This window comes from Vicia villosa, linkage group LG4 (assembly GCF_029867415.1).
Source record: "Vicia villosa cultivar HV-30 ecotype Madison, WI linkage group LG4, Vvil1.0, whole genome shotgun sequence".
In the NCBI taxonomy this organism is placed as follows: domain Eukaryota; kingdom Viridiplantae; phylum Streptophyta; class Magnoliopsida; order Fabales; family Fabaceae; genus Vicia; species Vicia villosa.
The window spans coordinates 76,891,138-76,911,199 of NC_081183.1; the positions used below are offsets into that span (position 1 = coordinate 76,891,138).

The 20,062-nt window shown below is 35.5% G+C and overlaps 2 long non-coding RNA genes across 4 annotated transcripts; one reads left to right on the forward strand and one right to left on the reverse strand.

Moving 5' to 3' along the window:
* Positions 1–4,798: 4,798 nt before the first annotated feature.
* LOC131594920 (uncharacterized) lies at positions 4,799–6,801 on the reverse strand. The gene is made up of 2 exons (XR_009281617.1): positions 6,331–6,801; positions 4,799–5,218 (listed from the first exon to the last, which is right to left on the reverse strand). It is a non-coding gene; the product is annotated as an uncharacterized LOC131594920 (long non-coding RNA).
* Positions 6,802–9,458: 2,657 nt separating this feature from the next.
* Positions 9,459–12,688, forward strand: LOC131594919 (uncharacterized). 3 transcript variants are annotated; one of them, XR_009281615.1, is made up of 5 exons: positions 9,459–9,840; positions 9,948–10,578; positions 11,100–11,162; positions 11,242–11,469; positions 11,591–12,688. It is a non-coding gene; the product is annotated as an uncharacterized LOC131594919 (long non-coding RNA). The 3 variants fall into 3 exon arrangements; XR_009281616.1 differs by having other exon boundaries at positions 9,469–9,840; positions 10,463–10,578; XR_009281614.1 differs by having other exon boundaries at positions 9,473–10,578.
* The last annotated feature ends 7,374 nt before the right edge of the window (positions 12,689–20,062 follow it).

A 20,062-nucleotide genomic window follows, 5' to 3' on the forward strand; every position in this document is an offset into this window, starting at 1 on the left:
TCGAGGAAATTCATGAGGGTTCTTTTGGTATTCATGCAAACGGACATGTAATGGCAAAAAAGATTCTTAGGGCTGGTTACTACTGGTTGACGATGGAAACGGACTGTATCAATCATGCTAGGACTTGTCACAAATGCCAAATCTACGCAGACAAGGTGCACGTGCCACCTACTTCTCTGAACGTATTAACTGCACCATGGCCCTTTGCTATGTGGGGCATCGATATGATTGGAATGATTGAGCCGAAAGCCTCAAATGGACATCGTTTCATTCTGGTTGCTATTGACTATTTCACTAAGTGGGTAGAGGCTGCTTCTTATGCAAATGTGACAAAGCAAGTAGTCACCCGATTTATCAAGAAAGAGATAATTTGCCGCTATGGGACACCTAGCAAGATTATCACTGATAATGGGTTAAATTTGAACAACAATATGATGAAAGAGTTATGCGATGACTTCAAGATTGAACATCACAATTCATCGCCTTACAGGCCAAAGATGAATGGCGCGGTAGAAGCAGCCAACAAAAACATCAAGAAGATTATTCAAAAAATGGTGAAGACTTACAAGGACTGGCACGAAATGCTACCTTTTGCGTTACACGGGTATAGAACTTCAGTCCGTACTTCAACAGGGGCAACCCCTTTCTCTCTAGTCTATGGCACAGAAGCTGTACTCCCAATAGAAGTTGAGATCCCCTCTTTAAGAGTCATGATGGAAACTAAACTAGAAGAGGCAGAATGGGTGCAAAATAGGTATGACCAACTCAATCTGATCGAAGAGAAGAGAATGAATGCACTTTGCCACGGCCAACTGTACCAGAAAAGGCTTAAGAGGGCATTCGACAAAAAGGTCCGACCTCGAGAATTCAAAGTAGGTGACTTGGTGCTGAAAAGGATAATCACTCCTTCCCAGAAGGATCCCCGCGGAAAGTGGATTCCCAACTATGAAGGACCATATGTGGTGAAGAAAGCCTTCTCTGGTGGAGCTTTAATTCTCACAAACATGGATGGGGAAGACCTAACACATCCCGTTAATGCAGATGTAGTCAAAAAGTACTATGCCTAACAAAAAGAAATGGATAATAAAGCTCGCTAAGTCGAAAACCTGAAAGGGAGGCTTAGGCAAAATCGAGCATCCCGGTGAGTTGAAAACCTGCAAAGGCAACTCAGGCAAAAATTAGGGATAAATAAAATTAAGCCCGGTAAGTCGAAAACCCGAAAAGGCGGCTTAAGCAAAAAAGGGTAAATCTCCTGGTGAACTGAAAACTCCAAGGAGCGGTTCACGCAAAAGTTAGGGAGGAATCCAAAGGCATAGACTGCAGAATACAGACCTACATCACCATAAAATCAGATGGAAGAGAACAGTTCAATCGCCATCTTCAGGAGCAAAGTAATGAGGATTAGAAGACATAGGGGAAAATAGCAAACGTTGTAAGTCAATGGAAAATCAGTTAAAAACTCCATTGCCATTTACTTGTTTTATGTTTCTGTAAATTCCTCTTAAAGGGATTTACCTCTTCATTTATCGATATACCATGTATGAGTTATTCTTCTCATCTAATAAAAATTGTTCAATTGAACATTTCTTCATAAATTATTATTTCTTTTCCTGCTTGTTTACATAATGTTACTTTTTATTGTTGATAAAATAAAAAAACATTAAGATACTGGAATAATAAAAAGCCTTTGAAAAACTTTAAATTGTTTTGTTTTTGAAATGTCAAAGGAATACTTGTTAGCTTACAACAATGTATCTTATGCGTAAAGCATGGGGCATCTCAATAATCATCATCTGAGGAAAGTCAGAAATTGTTATTCTTCTAGACACAAGAATCAGCATAAATCCTGACAGGTGACAGAGCAGAAATCACAGTTTTACAAAATCGTCTTCATGATGCCAAAACTATTCAAGACCAACGGTGTCGGGGCATCAGTTTGATACCCACACAATGCATAAACTACTAAATTCATGCACTCATTCATCCTTATCATACATAGTATATTCATGCATAAATCCCAATCGAGGCTCAGGGACCTTCAGCATGGACCCAGTTGTCATCCTTAACAGGGTTAGGTTTTTGAAGACTATTCCTCAAGTCATGTATCTCCCCCAGCAAGGTGATTGTTTTTCCCTTAGTGAACTCTTGCGACAACTGAACTTATGCTTGAGTTTCCCCGGTGATATTTCCCCACAGAGTTTTCCTTCGAAGTTTTCTCCAATGAAGCTTCAATTGTTCTTCAAGCGAGCCTACTTCAACAGGATTACCAAAGTGGTATCCTCAACATCGTTATTCTCAACAAGATCTTTTCAGAATCTTTCAGACAACAATCTCTTCAGCAAGTCTTATTGGCGAAAGCCCTCTATAGACCGAGTTTCTTGAGTTGTTCTCAATTAATCCCCAGCAAACCTCTGGTGTGTTTATTTCCCCAGTGAGTTTCTCACTTCAACAAAATCTATCTCTACAAAAGGGTGTCCAGGTGATTCCAAAATGAAGATGTTACCTTCAACAAAATTTTCTCCAGTGAAGCTATTTACATGTCTGTTGTGATCTACTGTCAACAGATGCTGACAGGGCAAGGATTCATCAACATTAACTCCGTTGCAATCCACTGTTAGTTGATGCTAGCAGGGCGAGGATCTGTCAACCTTTATCTGTTCTTTGTTGGAATTCACTTCTGCAATTCGTCAGATGGGCGAGGATTTTTCAACATCGAAGACCGCTTTTATTGCATTCCACTTCTGCAATTCGTCAGAGGGGCGAGGTTTGTCAACATCAAAGCTTATGTTAACATGTTTTACATGTTTGTTGCGATCCACTGTTAGTTGATGCTAGCAGGGCGAGGATATGTCAACCTTTATCTGTTCTTTGTTGGAATTCACTTCTGCAATTCGTCAGATGGGCGAGGATTTTTCAACATCGAAGACCGCTTTTATTGCATTCCACTTCTGCAATTCGTCAGAGGAGCGAGGTTTGTCAACATCAAAGCTTATATTAACATGTTTTACATGTTTGTGGTGATCCACTATTAGTCGATGCTAGTAGTGCAAGGATCTGCCAACATTTATCTTTTGTGTGTTGAAATTCACTTCTACAAATCGTTAGAGGGGCGAGGATTTATCAACATCAAAGATTTATTTTGTTGCATTCCACTTCTACAATTCGTCAGAGGGGCGAGGTTTTGTCAACATTAAATCTGTTTTAACATGTCGTCACATGTTTGATACAGTCCACTGTTGTTTGGTTACCAACAGGGCGAGGATCTGTTACTCTTTATCTGTTTATATGTTGAAATTCACTTCTGCAATTCGTCAGAGGGGCGAGAATTTATCAACATCAAATATTTGTTTTTGTTGCATTCCACTTCTGCAATTCGTCAGAGGGGCGAGGTTTTGTCAACATTAAATCTGTTTTAACATGTCGTCACATGTTTGATACAGTCCACTGTTGATTGATTACCAACAGGGCGAGGATCTGTTACTCTTTATCTGTTTTGTGTGTTAGAATTCACTTCTGCAATTTTTCAAAGGGGCGAGAATCCATCACCATTTAAGCTTGTTTTGTTACAATCTACTGTCTATAATTCATGGCGGGGAGAAGATTTGTCAACAACATTAAAAGATATCTATGTCAGTCAAGAGCACTGAACAAAAAATTTCTACCCCCAGTAGAGTTGTCTCATGTTTGTTGCGATCTACTATTTGCAATACATGGCAAGGCGATCATTTGTCAACTTTGGCAATATTCACGCCAGTCAAAGCACTGAATCTGATATCCTATCCTCTTGAGGAGTCCATTTTCAACTAGGAGCTATTGAACTTGTCCCTCTATCATTTGCATTCATCCTATTATTTACATTCATTCCATATCATAATTAAGAAATCAAGAGTAATTCTTAATTCATTACATTAGACTTTCTACTCATAATCCATTCATATCATGTCCATTGCATCTAAGGGCAAAATTTGGGTATGTTTAATATTTAAACTATCTTTCACCACAAGGATTGAGAGACAAGAGTTCTGTCAATCCTCCAGTTAAAGATGTTTAAATAGGGGCAGCTGTCACACCCTAAATTTTGCCCAAAATTTTTCTTATCTTACCGTTGAGATTTTTTGTCAATCATTCAAGTACTTGGTTTAAGGCTTCGTCTCTTTTGAGGACACATTCCCTTTGAGACTGAATTATGCTTGATTGGATTTAGTGTTAGAGATTCACTCATTCCATTTGAGACTAAGTTATGTATGGTTGAATTTAGTGTTAGAGATTCACTCATTCCATTTGAGACTAAGTTATGTATGGTTGAATTTAGTGTTAGAGATTCACTTGATCACCGTCCATTCTATGTGGCATTTGTTTTCACTAATTTCAACATGAACAACAAATCGTCTTCACTTGAACTTGGTTTGTGCATAGAGTTTAGCATAATAAAAGTGTTACTTTAATTTGAAATTAAGTTGGTCTTGCAATTAATTTTGACTTCTAATTAGTCCATTTAATTAATGAGTTAATTTCTTTCAAATTTGCATGATTATTCACTTAAAATAACAAAGTGTCATTCACATTGAAAAGAATGGTCTTACTTTTCTTCACTCTAAGGTAATTTGAATTAAAGGGCTATTGAGAATATGGAGTCTTAATTTCATAATACGTGACACATGCCATTAGGTGCTCAAAGTGATTTTGTCACCTTGAATTAAGTTACCATTTAATTTTTACAAGTTCATATTGCAAGACTAAAATTTCATGTGTCCATTAAAAAGACAAACAGTGAGTAACTTTTGAAATGGAATGAATATTCAAATACAACCACAAGCATGTTTATCATTTCAACACAAGTTTCATGCCAAGCTTTTGAAGGTTACATACAGTGGACAACCAAAAATGAATACAATGCTTAAATTTCCAATTTGTTCTACAAAGATGATGCAAAGAAGATGATACATGATTCAACCATCAAAGTGATACAAGGTCTCTAGTTTGCAAGGTTCCGAATGGATACAAACTAATTTAAATGACAAGTTTTTTTTTCTTAAACTACAAGAAAGTTAGTTATCCATTCAATTCAAGACTCATTGGGCACATAAGTTCAAACTTCACAGTGCTACAAATTTAGATACAAGTCTTGAATCATGAATCACTTGGTACCAACTACTAATTGGCAGCATCCTTGAGTTACCATGTCAATAAGCTTGGCCTTTCTTTGTACATCTAGAAGCTGTGCAAAGAATTAATATCAGAGAAATTGTTAAGCACCAGCCAAGAAGAAGTAAATACAAGCAAGAAATGTATACAAGAAAACAAGCATCGTGTTTGCAAAGAAAAGGAACATGAATTCAAGCAAGTTCACTACTAATGCACTTCATAAACATGTCTAAACACAGTAGCTCAAATGAATATTATGACAGTCCAATAAAAGGAAAAGAAAGCTCAAATGAATGATGTCAAGAAGTCACAATTGTCATATACAGTTTGAAGAATTGAAGGAATTATTCGAGTGTGCAAGGTGTAAGCTATGTCAGCCGTGGGATTAAAGTATCGAAAATACAAGCTATCAATTGTTTCTAGAAGACGAGTCTTTGTTGATTTTTTTTGAATCACGAATTGCTGCAACTCACTTAAGTCACGAGTTCTCTCATTCCTTGATGCACAAATTGAAAGCCTGGAAATGAGGAAGTTCTAATCCACCTCATGCATAATTTAAGTCAATTCTGAAACTCCTGAAATTTCTCTAACAGCTCAATTCCTCACTCCCTCAATTTTCCAGTCAGCTCACGATTCCAAGGTTTCACAATTCACAACTCAAAAAGCCTGGAAAATAGGGACCCTTAGCCACATCATTCCAGGTATTTTCCACGGTTTCTCAAGTCAGACTCTCAACTCCTGAAAAATCTCAAGTCACCACTACTCGTCCAAGTCACGATTCATTCAGTTTCCTCAGTCAAAACTGAATTCCCTAAATTCACTCAGTCCACCCTCAACTCCTGATTTCTCTGAGTCAAAATTACTCCCTAAAATCTCTCTAAACCTATCACACGTACAAATCTAAACCTTCACTATATAAGGTACTCTAACTCATTCATCGGGCACGAAAGAAAGTTGGCTCACAGATACATAGCACTCAAAAGAAATCCCCCAAAAACCTATTCACTTAAAGCTCTCACTACCGAGTAATTGAGGCTTCACTCTGAAGCTCCGAATTGCTCAGAGCTCAGCCCCTGCGTACCGATAATTTCCGAAAGCTACAATACAACTACTAACGGCAGAAGGATTCGCAGAAGAGAAAGAGAAGCAGATTAGCAAAAACAAAAAAGAGCAAAAGAAACTCACCGAAGGGGCTCGCCGGCGCCGTCGAACCAGGTACCTTGATTCATTCTCTTCTTGTTTTTTCCATGCCATGTTGTGTGTATCTGTGTGTATAATCTTAGATCCGATAGGATTTGCTAATTAGCTTCAGGGACAGAGTTCGATTTAAGATTTTTTTGAATTTAGGGTTCAAAGTTTAATCTGATTTGAAGGTTTAGGTTTGAAATTAGGATAATCCAATGCCATATTTGGGTTTAGAAGATAGCAATTAGTGGGGAAGGTGACTAATTTTGGTGGTAGAACGTAGATCGCCGCCGCCGCCGCCGCCATGATGGGGAGATTCCCGGCATTGCGGCTGGTTTCTTTTCCGATAGCTTTTATGTGAGAGAGAAAATAGAGAGGAGAGCGAAAATTGAGAGTTGCAGAGGAGGATTTGAATTCTGGCAGATTTTACTATTCATCCATATAAACTTAATCACGTTTCTTTTGTTTGGAAAATATCAATACATTAGTTTAATTATATTTAGAATTATTAATTAGAATTAGTTAGCTTTAATTAATTTCAAATAAATAATTTTATAAATTTAATTAAGTTTGTTTTTTTAGAAATGTATTTAGGTTTTATTTATATGGCTGATGTTACCTTTATTTTTTTTATTTTTACTATCGTCTCACATCATTTTTTTATCACTTTTTTTTAGTTTATTTATTTGGTAGTTTGTTATTAATACGTACCTGATTAAAACATTTTTCATAAACATTTCTGTGGCCCCTTTTTCTTCAAAATATTTTTAATAAACTTGGTGTGAAAAAGATTGGTTGAACACCATTTGTTCCTCCAGTTCCAAGTATTAGACCGTTGGTTGTTTTAGACTTATGATTTAATATTTGTCCTCCAAGCACAATAAACTCTAATAAGTGAAACTTGTTTCACCTCACCATTTTAATAAAGAAAACTTTTTTGGATGAAAACAATTGGTTGAACATATTTTGTTCCTCCAATTTCTAGTATTTGGATTGTTTGTTGTTCAAGACTTGTGATTCAATACTTGTCGTCCACATAAAAATAACTTCAACTCATCAAACTTCTTTTTTCGCCCTTGTGCGACTCTTCGAAAACATTTTCAAAACGAATGTGTCTTAGCCATTTTGACACGAAGAACGAACACATAGACTTAGCCTCTCAGACGAGCAAACAAGTCAAAGTTCAAACGTTCGAAATGTCTAATGCATCATTCTTCTAAAATCAACCAACAAACCCGTGGTTTTCACCCCGAACTACGGAGCTCTGACTTTCCCATTGCACGAGGGAATACGTAGGCACAAGACACGACGTCTTGGCGAGCCCAATAAACTAAAAAAAACCCTTCTTTTTCTCTTTCTTAAGTAGAAGATTGCAAACATTTTATGATAGTACTTGAACGCAAAATTAACTAAATGGGTCCCGTTGAGTACAACGGACGTGAGGGGTGCTAACACCTTCCCCTCGCGTAACCGACTCCCGAACCCGATATGGTTGCGATGACCATTCCCTTTTCTTCATAGGTTTTATTCGACGTTTTACCCGTTCTTTAGGAACAAATAAATATCGATGGCGACTCTGTTAATTTTTTGCCGGCCGCGACAGACCCTTTTTTAAAAGACGGGTTCTGGGAGTAAGTTATGAAAAGGGAAGGTGTTAGCACCATTTTCATCCGTAGTTATCTACGGGCTCTTAATTTTCTTAGTTTATTTTTGTTTTGTTTGAAAAGCTTGAAAGCATAGTGTGTATGTGTATTTTGAAAAAGAGGTGCCAATAGTAAGGCAAGACATTGATTGATCCCTGTGTCAGTGCTCAAGGATGTATGCGAAATGTTTTGAAATTTTGTTTGAAAAAACAAGTGGTTTGAAAAACATTTTTTATTTTTTATTATTGAGCAAGCAATTTAGGAGTAACTTATCCTAATATTTGGTCTTTCCTATACTTTTTACTTTCTTTAGGGGATAGGACTAACCATATCATTTGTAGGTAGATAGTCCTATCTATTGGATGTTTCAAGGGACAATCGAAGGGTTATCTATGGTCATTGAAAGCAACAAATAGAGATACTTTAGCAATTTAACGAAACTTTCATCATTTTCTGAAGGGACTCTGAGGGACAAGATCTTTTACCGTACGCAACTCCGAGGGACAAGATCTTTTACCGTAGGCAACTCCGAGGGACTTTGAAGGACTAAGATCTTTCTATTGATGACATTTTCGAGGGACATCGTTTGCTAAAGTACCTCTACATTCGAGGGACATGACCATTTTTATTCGTAAGACAATCAAGAGGGGTGTATCCTAGAGGTGAGTGTGTGCGAGTGAGTTAGATTCGATTATCTTATCTTGAATTAAGGTGAACTACAATTGTTTTTAGTCTTACCATACACACCTAGTTACTAGCATTTAATTATTCATACATGCAGAAATAAAAACCTAACTATTACAGGGCTTCGGGGAGGGGATTACAAACTTAAACGAATGGGAGATGGAACCTATTACAATTATTACAATAATCTCGAATGGAGATTAAAGCGAAAATAACAAATATAAAATATCAAGTATGAATTTGCGAATGTCCACAAAAGTAGTTCAATAGCTCGAATGTACTTCGCAATAAACAAAAATGTTAGTAATAAAGCATGAAATAATAGATGAGAGATGGTAAAAATATGAACAAATATGAATTATAGTTAACAATAGAAAATAATAAAACATATTAACCTATAAAGAAGAAATGACACTAGTGCAAAAAGAACAATATAATTTTAAAATTTACACCCGATATACTAAAAACGGGTGTAAATAAGAAATGTGGTGGCAATTTTGTAAATATAATGTCATTTTAAGTATTAGCACGTGACAATTTACACCATATTTTTAAAATAATGGGTGTAAGTTAAAAATATTATTATTATCAAATCTCAATGACTCCCATTAAATTTAAAACGGATGTAAATTTAAATTGATAAAAAAATATATTTAATTTTATTACTCAAAATATTAATATTATTCTAAACACATTTACAAACTACAATCTATTTAATTAATTCACTTTTTAACTAGGTGTTTTATATATTAACCCACTTTTAAAACTATTAACTTAAAATTATTTGCTTAAAACGCTATTTGTATATTGTTTTCTTCAAACTTGAGCCCACTCCCCAAAAAAATGCCCATAAGCATAAGCGCTTTTTCCAAAAACAACGCTTATTTCGCAAAAGCTATTTTTTTCTCTCATCTTTCTCACGTAACAACAACAACAATACACTCAAACTCTTCATCTAGTTTTTCTTAAAAAATTGATACAACAAACAACCAACAACCGGATTCAGTTTTTGATTTAGAATTGTTTCAATTTTGATTTCGCGGTTCTATTTGAGCTTCACGACTATGTTTGGTGTTTGCGAAGGTTTTTTGTTCAGAATCAAATTGCTACTCAGTTCTGTTTTGGTTTGAGTTTGGAGGTTTCGACTCAGTGCGGAGTTTGGATTCGAGCAGAGCTTTTCAAGGTTCATAATTTGCATTCAAGCCAAGTTTTTAGTACATGTTTGTTTCGATTTCAAATCGAATTTTGTTTCAGTTTAGAATTTGATTTACGTTTTTAACTCAATTACAGGTTCTATGTTTGATTGTGATTCTTGTGATTCAATTTTGGTGCATATTTTGGTTTAAGTTATAATTAAAGCTAGTATACAACATCATAAAGCTTAATTGGATGAGCGCTTACTAGTTGAAATGAAGAAAACTGCAGATTTTGTCCTTGCTCACAAAATGTTCGATGAAATGTTCCAACTAGATTCTTTCTTCTTTTTGATTCAGTTTTGATTTTCTTATGCTATGATGTTGTGTTGCTGATTATTATGTTCAAATCGCAGCTTGTGAATTGCTTTTGAGTTTGTTATAATCTTTTATGTATGCTCAGTTGTGTGAATTTAATTTATCCATAAATGATCCAATACCCAAATCTAGGACATGGTGAGAGTTTCAAAATCAATCACTGTATTACTCTATCCGTCCACCTTGAACGTTACATGTTTGATAAAATGTGTGTGTGAGATTGTGATAGTTATTTTAATGAATTTTTTATGCTTTCACTCTATCAAGTACCTTCCCTAATTCTGTTGTTGAAAGGATCCACTCTTCTTGTGTAATAAATGACTACACTTCAAAGATCTCTCTTACTGTTTTCGGTGCTCTTGGCCTCTCATACTCTCTCCCCTCAACGGCAATCTCATCAATCTTATCAGGTACACTGTTCTAATTATTCTTGATTATTCTATGATATAATAATATGCTATAATTTGTATCTACGCGATTCAATTAAATCCATCAGTTTCTTTTTAAAAGTATACGCATGTGAAGAATTTTACTCTTTTCTACTTACTATGTACCCTGTGATGTGGACGAATTGTTTCGTAGGATGAACAAAATCATCTCTTGAAATTAATATTGCTAGAAAATTTGTTAAAGCATTTTGATGCTACTGGAGATTTTTTTATCAACCTTGTATCCTTAAGAAGCCAATATTTTTCACACATATTTTAAAAATGTTCTGCTCTCTTCATATCTCTGATGGAAATTCATTTTTCACGGTTGTAATCTTTGTTGCTATCTGTTAGGTGCTGGATTAGTAGGTTTAATATTGTGATTTACCATGATATTGTAGTTACTAATCTTGCTTCAACTAGGAATATAGGATGTTATGTACGAAGAAAAAAGGTTTCTTGGTTTTCATATATTACCCTATGCTAACATGTTTGATAAACAGGATTACTTTTCCTCCCACTCCATGAATCAAACAGTGAGGATTGTCAGGGATAAGCTTGATAAGGTAATGCACCCTACTTCCAAATATGATTTGGGGTCTTCTATAGTATCGAGCTTTGAAAATATTTGTTCTTCTCATCTAGATTGAATCTAGTGGCAAACATCTACAAGATGGATCAACATCCAAAAACGCACGAGTTGATAATAGGAGGAGGATTTAATGTGTAAAAAAGTATAAAGTTTAATATAATTATGATGTTCTCCTAGAGTGTGTTTGAGAGGATTTAGGAAGGAAAGATCCCCCTCTCTCCTCTTTTCTTCCGGATCAAGATCAATCTCCTATTCGGGTTTGATGGAATTAGTGTTGTAAGGTAAAGCAATTCACTCTCACTCTCTTTTCACACTCTTTTATCTCTACCAATGTAGCCTTATCTCGCTTGTGATTTGTGTGTATGGATTTTAGTTGATGTTAGTTTCTTGTCTTTTGCACAGGGATGAAAGCGTTTTATCAATTCCATTGAAGTGTATTGCTCCTGCATTTACCTACCTAGAGGTAGATATTTAACTTGTTCTTGTTAGTTTTTTGTGTTGTATGAAGTTTGTGATTGAAAGTGGCAACTGTCAAGATTAGAGTACCCTGCGATTCTTATTTTATCTATGTAGTTAGTGTGTTCTTGTTAGCTGGCTTCTGGCTGAGTTGTGTTTTCTATTTTACGGAAATAGTTGTCTTTGCAAAATGAGACAAAAACTGACTGTTTTACATAAATGTACAGATCAAAAGGTTAAGCATAGTTGTTTTGTTCATTTTACTCATGTACTGATTTCGTTTCCATGTAAGTATGTTATTCAATAGATGCTTGGTACACTAGAGGATGTCCAAGCAATTTTGGCTGGATTGCACTAATAGGCCTTGCACTCTACATCATATTCTTCTCACCAAGAATGGGAACAGTTCCATGGGTTGTTAACTCTGAAATCTATCCATTAAGATACAGAGGAATCTGTGGAGGAATAGCCTCTACCACAGTTTGGGTTTCCAACCTTATTGTTTCTCAATCCTTCTTATCTTTGACTGAAGCAATTGGAACATCTTGGACTTTCATGCTCTTTGGAATCATTGCGTTTATTGGAATATATTATCGTTTTCGTGCCAGAGACTAAGGGAGTTCCTATAGAAGAAGTGGAGAACATGCTTGATAGAAGATCTGTGCAGATTAAGTTTTGGGAGAAGAGAGATTCTGGTTCTGAGAAGCAGTGATTCAGAAGAAAATAATAATAAGGGCTAGCTTCATGTTTTGTTCCATAGCTTTAGTTATTAATGTGTGAAGTAAACTATGGTTTGAATTAATGCTGAGTTTGTGCGAATTACAATGTCACCGTAATTCGGTCAAATTTGTAGTAATTTTAAAATTACATTGGATTTCTTTTGGGTAATATGTTATGTAATTAACATTTTAGTTCAAATGGGTAGTTTTATCAAGTGGATTGTTGGAAATCCTCATGAAATCTGTAGTTCACATATATTTACTAGTATTACTTTGTATTGAAACTACAATATCTAATATGATATTGTGAAGTCAATTTGCTCAATTTGGTACACATAAACAGTGAGGGAAGAAGGCAAAATATGCAAGGGATCTCAACAATATTATTTTTTTTCTTTATAATTATAATTGTTCATTCATATATGGCGTATTTACACCTGATTTTTATAAAAATAGGGTCTAATTAAGAACATATCTATATCCGATTTTTATTAAAATAGGGTGTAATTAAAAACGTATCTACACCCGATTTTAATTAAAGGGGACAACTTCACTACCCATCTCAAAAAGTATTGCATCATTTAGTTTTATCTTATTTAATTAATTATTAAATAGTTTACTTTTTGGTTGTTTCAAAGACATTTTACATTGAGTTGGGTATATAAGAATTCACCTTAATTAAAACTGAGTGTAATTAAGAACGTAATTACACCCAATTTTTATTAAAATAGTGTGTAATTAAGAACGTATCTACACCCGATTTTTATTAAAATAGGGTGTAATTAAAAAAATTATTACACCCGATTTTTGTTAAAATAGGGTGTAACGTAGAACGTATTTACATCCCCGATATTTTTAAAATGGGGAGTAATTAATAACGTATTTACACCCGATATTTTTAAAATGAGGAGTAATTAATAACGTATTTACACCCCGATATTTTTAAAATGGGGAGTAATTAATAACGTATTTACACCCGGGTGTAAACTGGAACGTATTTACACCCCAATATTTTTAAAATGGGGAGTAACTAATAACGTATTTACGCCCGATTTTAATTAAAATAGGGTGTGATTTTAATTAAAATAGGGTGTAAACTAGAACGTATTTACCCGTTTTAAACGGGTGTAAATTTGTTAGACATTTCTCACCCGGTGGATATACACCCGATTTTTATTAAAAATAATGGGTGTAAATTTAATAAAAAAACGGGTGTAAATTAACATTTCTGTACTAGTGTGATTTAATAAAAATGTTTTTATTAATATATATAATAATTAAAAGTAAATAAACTAATTAAATAAACTAGAATAAAGTAACCTAAAATAAACCAAATTAAGTTATAAAAAAAATATCTAAAGAAGGTATAAGTAGAAACATGGGATATGTAAAGAATACAATATTGTTGAGCCCCAAACCACTAACATAAACTCTTAATTTAATTTTTTTTAGTAATGATAAGATCAATAAATAATTAAAAAAAGAAAGAAAAAAAATAGAACAAAAAGTATATGTCATTAACGTAAACCTCCTTCCGAAATTTACCAAACATAAGTGGCATATATGGCCTTATTTGACTTTTTCAAAACCTAATTAAAGAGTGAAGGTCCATTTTAGTCCCTCATGTAACACCCCATAATTTCAGTTTATTAATTTAATTTGGATTTAAATTAAATAATTGGAATTTTAGTATTTTTATTTGGAATTATTTGGAAAATGATGAGTTATTGGCATTGGGCCTAGAGTGGTGATTAGCAGAAGAGGGGGTGTTGACTAAGCAAGCCCATTATAATATTTTATTTTATTTTTCATAAAATAAAGGAATTGGGAAAAGAGGAGAGAAAAGGAGACAGACTCTGAGAAAGGGAGAACACGTGAAGTGAGAAGAGCCAAAGGGGAAGAAGATCTTCGAAGATTCGACTCTGAGGTAAGGGGGGATTCTTCGGGTTAGTATTCCTTATGTGATTGTAGGTAGTATGATTGATTAGGATTGTGGTCTAGTTCAATCGTACGTGTCGGGTTGGGAATTTTGTTAGGTTTTGATAATCTTGTATGAATTGACATGATTCTGTTGATACTTGTGATATATGATGTTAATACATGTCAATAACTTGTTTGAAATGTGTAATTGTGTGAAAATCAATGATAATTGTGTGTATGTTCGTATGTACCTGAAATTGGGGAAATGGGATATGGTAAATGCTGTCAAAATGGTGATTTTTGCTGTGCAGGTACGTAGGAACCGGTTCCCATGTGGGACGAACCGGTTCCCCCTTGTAAAAACAGAGAAATATGGATTCTGGGTAGCTGGGAACCGGTTCCCATGTAGGGACAACCCGGTTCCCCATAGTAAAAACCAGAGACGAGACTTTGAAGCTGCCAGGAACCGGTTCCCACGTAGGGACAACCCGGGTTCTGCAGCATATTTTCTAAAAATGTTTTATCTTTAAAAACCCGTAACTTTTGATCCGTGTATCTGTTTTATGTGCCGTTTTGGGCGTTGCGAAGCTAATGAGATGCTTTATTTGATAAAGTGATGAAATGGGCAGTGGCCAACTTTATTTTAATTCGATTTGATCATTGATGAATTGGAATATAGTATATGTATATGTGCTTATTTATATATGATTATTGATACATGTTTTGTATTGGTGATGGGATCATGATATTCATTGGGTGATGTTGGTTTATAACATGTCGTAAATGAATACATGTTTTGTGATTATGTTGTTGAGTTGTTTTATCAATTTATTACATGGTGTGTAATGATGATAGATGTAACGATGTATGATGATGGTGATGATTGATGATTGTGAATATTAATATGTTGTTAATATTAATATGTTGGTTATGGTGGCAATTAACATTACTATGATGTGTATGTTATTGTGATGATGTGGTGTATGTATGTGAATGATTGAATGATGCTTAAACATGTACATACTTGTTGTGACCTTATTGGTAAGAGGTGTTAAGCGATGTTAAGCATCGGAATGATGATGATGTATGAAGATGTAAGTATGTGTCATGTGTGCATTATTCATAAATCATTTGCATTGGAAGGCTAATTCCCATTGTGCGGAGATTAGCGGGAAGTCATCGTGTGCCCATGTGGGGTGTGAGCGATGAGGCAGTAGTCGTGTGCCCATGTGGGGTGTGAGCGACTAGAGGGCAGTATCAAAGAGAGAAGTCCTGTGAATGTGATTCACGAATTTTGGTACCACATGCATAGTGTCAGTTACATCATATGCATTGGTTATAACATGATTGGATGAGATCCAGTGTTATGCCTTGGTGTGTTTACATGATTGATGTATTGAGAAGATGTAGTTAATATAACTTGATCATTGATGAAATTGATGAGTTGTGGGCCGATGGCCAATATTGTTGGATTGATGCTTGCTTGTTGTAATAATTCCGATTATGTGTATGATTGAGTGGATGATAATTACTATGAGATTTTATTGCTTATGATTGCATAATGCTTATTAATTCGAATGAAACTCACCCTTACTTTGATGATTTCAGATTAAGGATGTAGCGGCGTCTTGATTGGGTGAAGATAGCTTGTAGGCTAGCCCGTAGTTCGTGTCGAGTCATGCTCTGATTGTAACACTGGGGAACGCTAGTTTAGAGACGAATTACTCTGTTGGCTTTGTTGTTTTATAATTGTATTAGAGTAACTTGCATGAATGATGATGAAAATGCAATGTTATGAATTATAATCCGCTGTGTTGAACATGAATTGTATTTATGTTAAATGGTTCCTCGTGTGGCATGACAAATGACTATGGTATTTTATGTTAAAGAAGTTGTGACATCCTTGTATTTCATGTTTACTCTGATTATTATTGTATTTTCCGCGGGGGTTTAGAAGGGTGTTACAATAGTGGTATCAGAGCATAGTCGGTCGTTGTGACTAGAGTCTTGTTGTTAATTTCCTTTCGGTACGCGACATGTGTGTGAAACACTGTTGGTACTCAGTGTGTTCTAACTGTTTGTCTGCAGAAGTGGGATTGAAACTAGTGGGGGAGAAGCTATGCTTCTCGGATATGTCTCAGATGCAAGATGATAGAGTGATGCGCAGAGCAGCAGTACAAGAGTGTAGAGTTATTGTTTCCTGAAGTAAAGGTGACATGGGCTGAAGAATGTGGTTGTTATTTCAGTTGGATGTGTCTCGGAATAGATGATGGTTATTTCTGGAAAATGGAATTTCGAAGTTGTGATGCTTCAAGTGCTACTGATGGACTGTGATGTTGTTGTGTGAGTAGCCTTATGTGAAAGGTCGCTGTTGAAGCAGTGATTAAAGGAAGTATTGTCGTAGACCTTGTCGTAGGATTACTAGTAAGTAATTGAGATGATGGTAGAGGTTATCAATGTTGTTGAAAACTCTTTAAAGAGCGAGTAATGTGAAGAGACGAGTATGATCTCAAGGATAAGAAGGTTGATGATGGCGTACATGAATTTGGTTTCAGGATGTTGCAGAAATCGAACTTCAGCGATGAAATGTGTTGTTTAAGTTATAAGAAGTTTGGAAGCAAAGAGATGTGATAAGATGATGTTAATAATGAGATTAATTTGAAAAGAATGAGTTTTGGAGTAGAATTTCCGTAAGCAAATCGCAGGAAGATTGCTGAATTGTTATGAAATTTCGAAAATTCATAACTGGAGTTCTGGACATCCGATTTGAGTTCCGTTTGAAGCGTCGGAAAGCTAACGAGATGAACTTTGTTATAAAAATGGTTGCAGCAGCTGTAACATGTTTAATTGTGTCAGGATGATGTTAGAAAGAGGTGAAGTTACGGTTACACTTGTCCTTAGAACTAGATTGTTCGTTGGTGCGACATGGGATGTCAGTGTCAGAGTTGAACAGAATAAAGGAATAATGAGGAGGCTTGTTGAGAAGCAATTTTAGGAATTAAGTGTACCATTTGCGGAGTTTTGGAGATATCATTTAAGGTGTCGCTGCATGGTGTCGGTATTGTATTTTGGATAACAATTAGAAACATTCATATCTTGAGCTCTAAGTATCGGATTAGAGTGTCGTTTGAGACTACGAAGAGGTGAAATTATGTTCTACCTTATGGGAGAGTTATAAATACCATAGACTGGTCCTATGAGGAGATATGATGATGTCGGTTAAATAAGCACGAACAAGTGTTGAATAGGAATGCCTATTACCGCGATTGTTCGGAACGAAGTCGAGTAGAATATGTCGTTGATGAATAAGATGATAAAGATGATTTAAGTATTAATGGATTTGAGTGATGAGGGAATCAGTAGAAAAAAAAGTGAAATAGACTTTGGAACCATCTGTGGTATATTGTGATGCGTCGTTGATGGGTTTGGATGGTGTATTGATGTAAAACCAGTAAGTAGTAACTTATGCGTCGGGACGATTGAAAGCGCAGGAAAGTAATTATCTGACTCATGATTTAGAATTGGCAGCCATGGTTTTGTTTTGATGTTGCAGTGACATTATTTGTATGGTACAAGGTTGCCTCTAAAAATGTCGATGCTGATGGTGAAAGAGTTGGATTTAATTGAACAATTCAGAGAATTAAGTTTGGTATGTGAAGGTGCTCCTAATAATGTTAGATTGGGTATACTGAAACTGACTAATGGTATTCCTGACGAGATTAGAGGAAATCAGAAAGCTGATGTTGAGTTGATCGATAAGTCTACTTTGGATTACCAAAGTAAAGATGACGGGTTCAGAATCGGAGAGGATGGTATAATGAGGTTGGTGGTCGCTGTTGTGTTCCGCGTGTTACCGAGTTGAGAAAGAATATTCTAGAAGAAGGACACCATAGAGAATTATTAGACTATGGAAATGTTAATGAGTTTGGGTGCAAACTCGGAAAAGACGCTATTATGTAGTAACAACGGTCTATGCTTAAATATGATTGTCGGCTATCTATTGACAAATTGAGGACTTGATCACCCTTAATCTCTTGTTGATAATAGGCGGAATTATAAAGATAGTATAAGATTGCTTGTTACCTTAATGGTATAAGATGTGATGAATGTTGAGATGTGAGAATGACCACTCGCCATATTGTGGGAACTTATGAGGAAGTGATTATGAAGGGGTGCAAAGCATTGGACGGTGACTTAAGACGAGTAGTCGTAGTCGTACAGCGAGAGTATGATGTAAAGTGGTGTTATGAGTGCTACTCGTGAGCAGTGAGAATTAATATGTCGGGGTTCTACATGGAGAATATATGTTGATCTATAGGTTGGATTTGGAATCTCGTAGACATAAGGATGTCGTGCCAAAGGATTAAAACCCTTTTGAATAATTGCCGAGATGATGGATATCCTATTATGGTTGAATGTAGTTAATGAGTATGTGTTCGGAGAAGTTAAGACAACGAGTTGATACTATGTAATGCCATAATAATTTTGTACTGTTGTAAGGTGTTATGTAAATTTCTAAATATAATGAGGGATTATACTCTACGAAGGACGAAGTTGATTTGATTCTTAGTGGAGAGTGGGACTCAGTTGAGCTATCTTGTAAGCAATGGTATATTGAGGATGATGAGCTATGTAATTATAACTACTGATGTGTGCTTGATCCGATAGTGGGAATGTTTTTAATAGATGAAGTAACTCGGGAATTTGCTCTGAGTAAGTGTAAGTATTACTTTATCGCTCAATTGGAAGAGTGTACCTAAGGTTGGTACGTGGGTAAATGGAATCTATTAATACAGTGTTGATCAGTTGCGATCATACCATGGACCGTGTAATTGTATTATTCAGTTGTTGAGCGTATTGTATGGGACGCATCTCGAAGTTTCATTGTTGTTAACCGTTGGAGTTATAGCGAGTGGTACACCTGGGGATGGTCAAATGCAACGTAAGAACTGAGATTGAATGCATGAGATATGCTTGTGTTGGTTATGTCAGATGAATTTTGAGACTCGACCAAGAAGGTGTTAACGGAGAATGGGAGAGTCAAATGAAGTACTCTTATCTGGGACTTTTACTTGAAGTATGTTTTCGAGGACGAAAACTCTTTTAGTGGGGGAGAGTTGTAACACCCCATAATTTCAGTTTATTAATTTAATTTGGATTTAAATTAAATAATTGGAATTTTAGTATTTTTATTTGGAATTATTTGGAAAATGATGAGTTATTGGCATTGGGCCTAGAGTGGTGATTAGCAGAAGAGGGGGTGTTGACTAAGCAAGCCCATTATAATATTTTATTTTATTTTTCATAAAATAAAGGAATTGGGAAAAGAGGAGAGAAAAGGAGACAGACTCTGAGAAAGGGAGAACACGTGAAGTGAGAAGAGCCAAAGGGGAAGAAGATCTTCGAAGATTCGACTCTGAGGTAAGGGGGGATTCTTCGGGTTAGTATTCCTTATGTGATTGTAGGTAGTATGATTGATTAGGATTGTGGTCTAGTTCAATCGTACGTGTCGGGTTGGGAATTTTGTTAGGTTTTGATAATCTTATATGAATTGACATGATTCTGTTGATACTTGTGATATATGATGTTAATACATGTCAATAACTTGTTTGAAATGTGTAATTGTGTGAAAATCAATGATAATTGTGTGTATGTTCGTATGTACCTGAAATTGGGGAAATGGGATATGGTAAATGCTGTCAAAATGGTGATTTTTGCTGTGCAGGTACGTAGGAACCGGTTCCCATGTGGGACGAACCGGTTCCCCCTTGTAAAAACA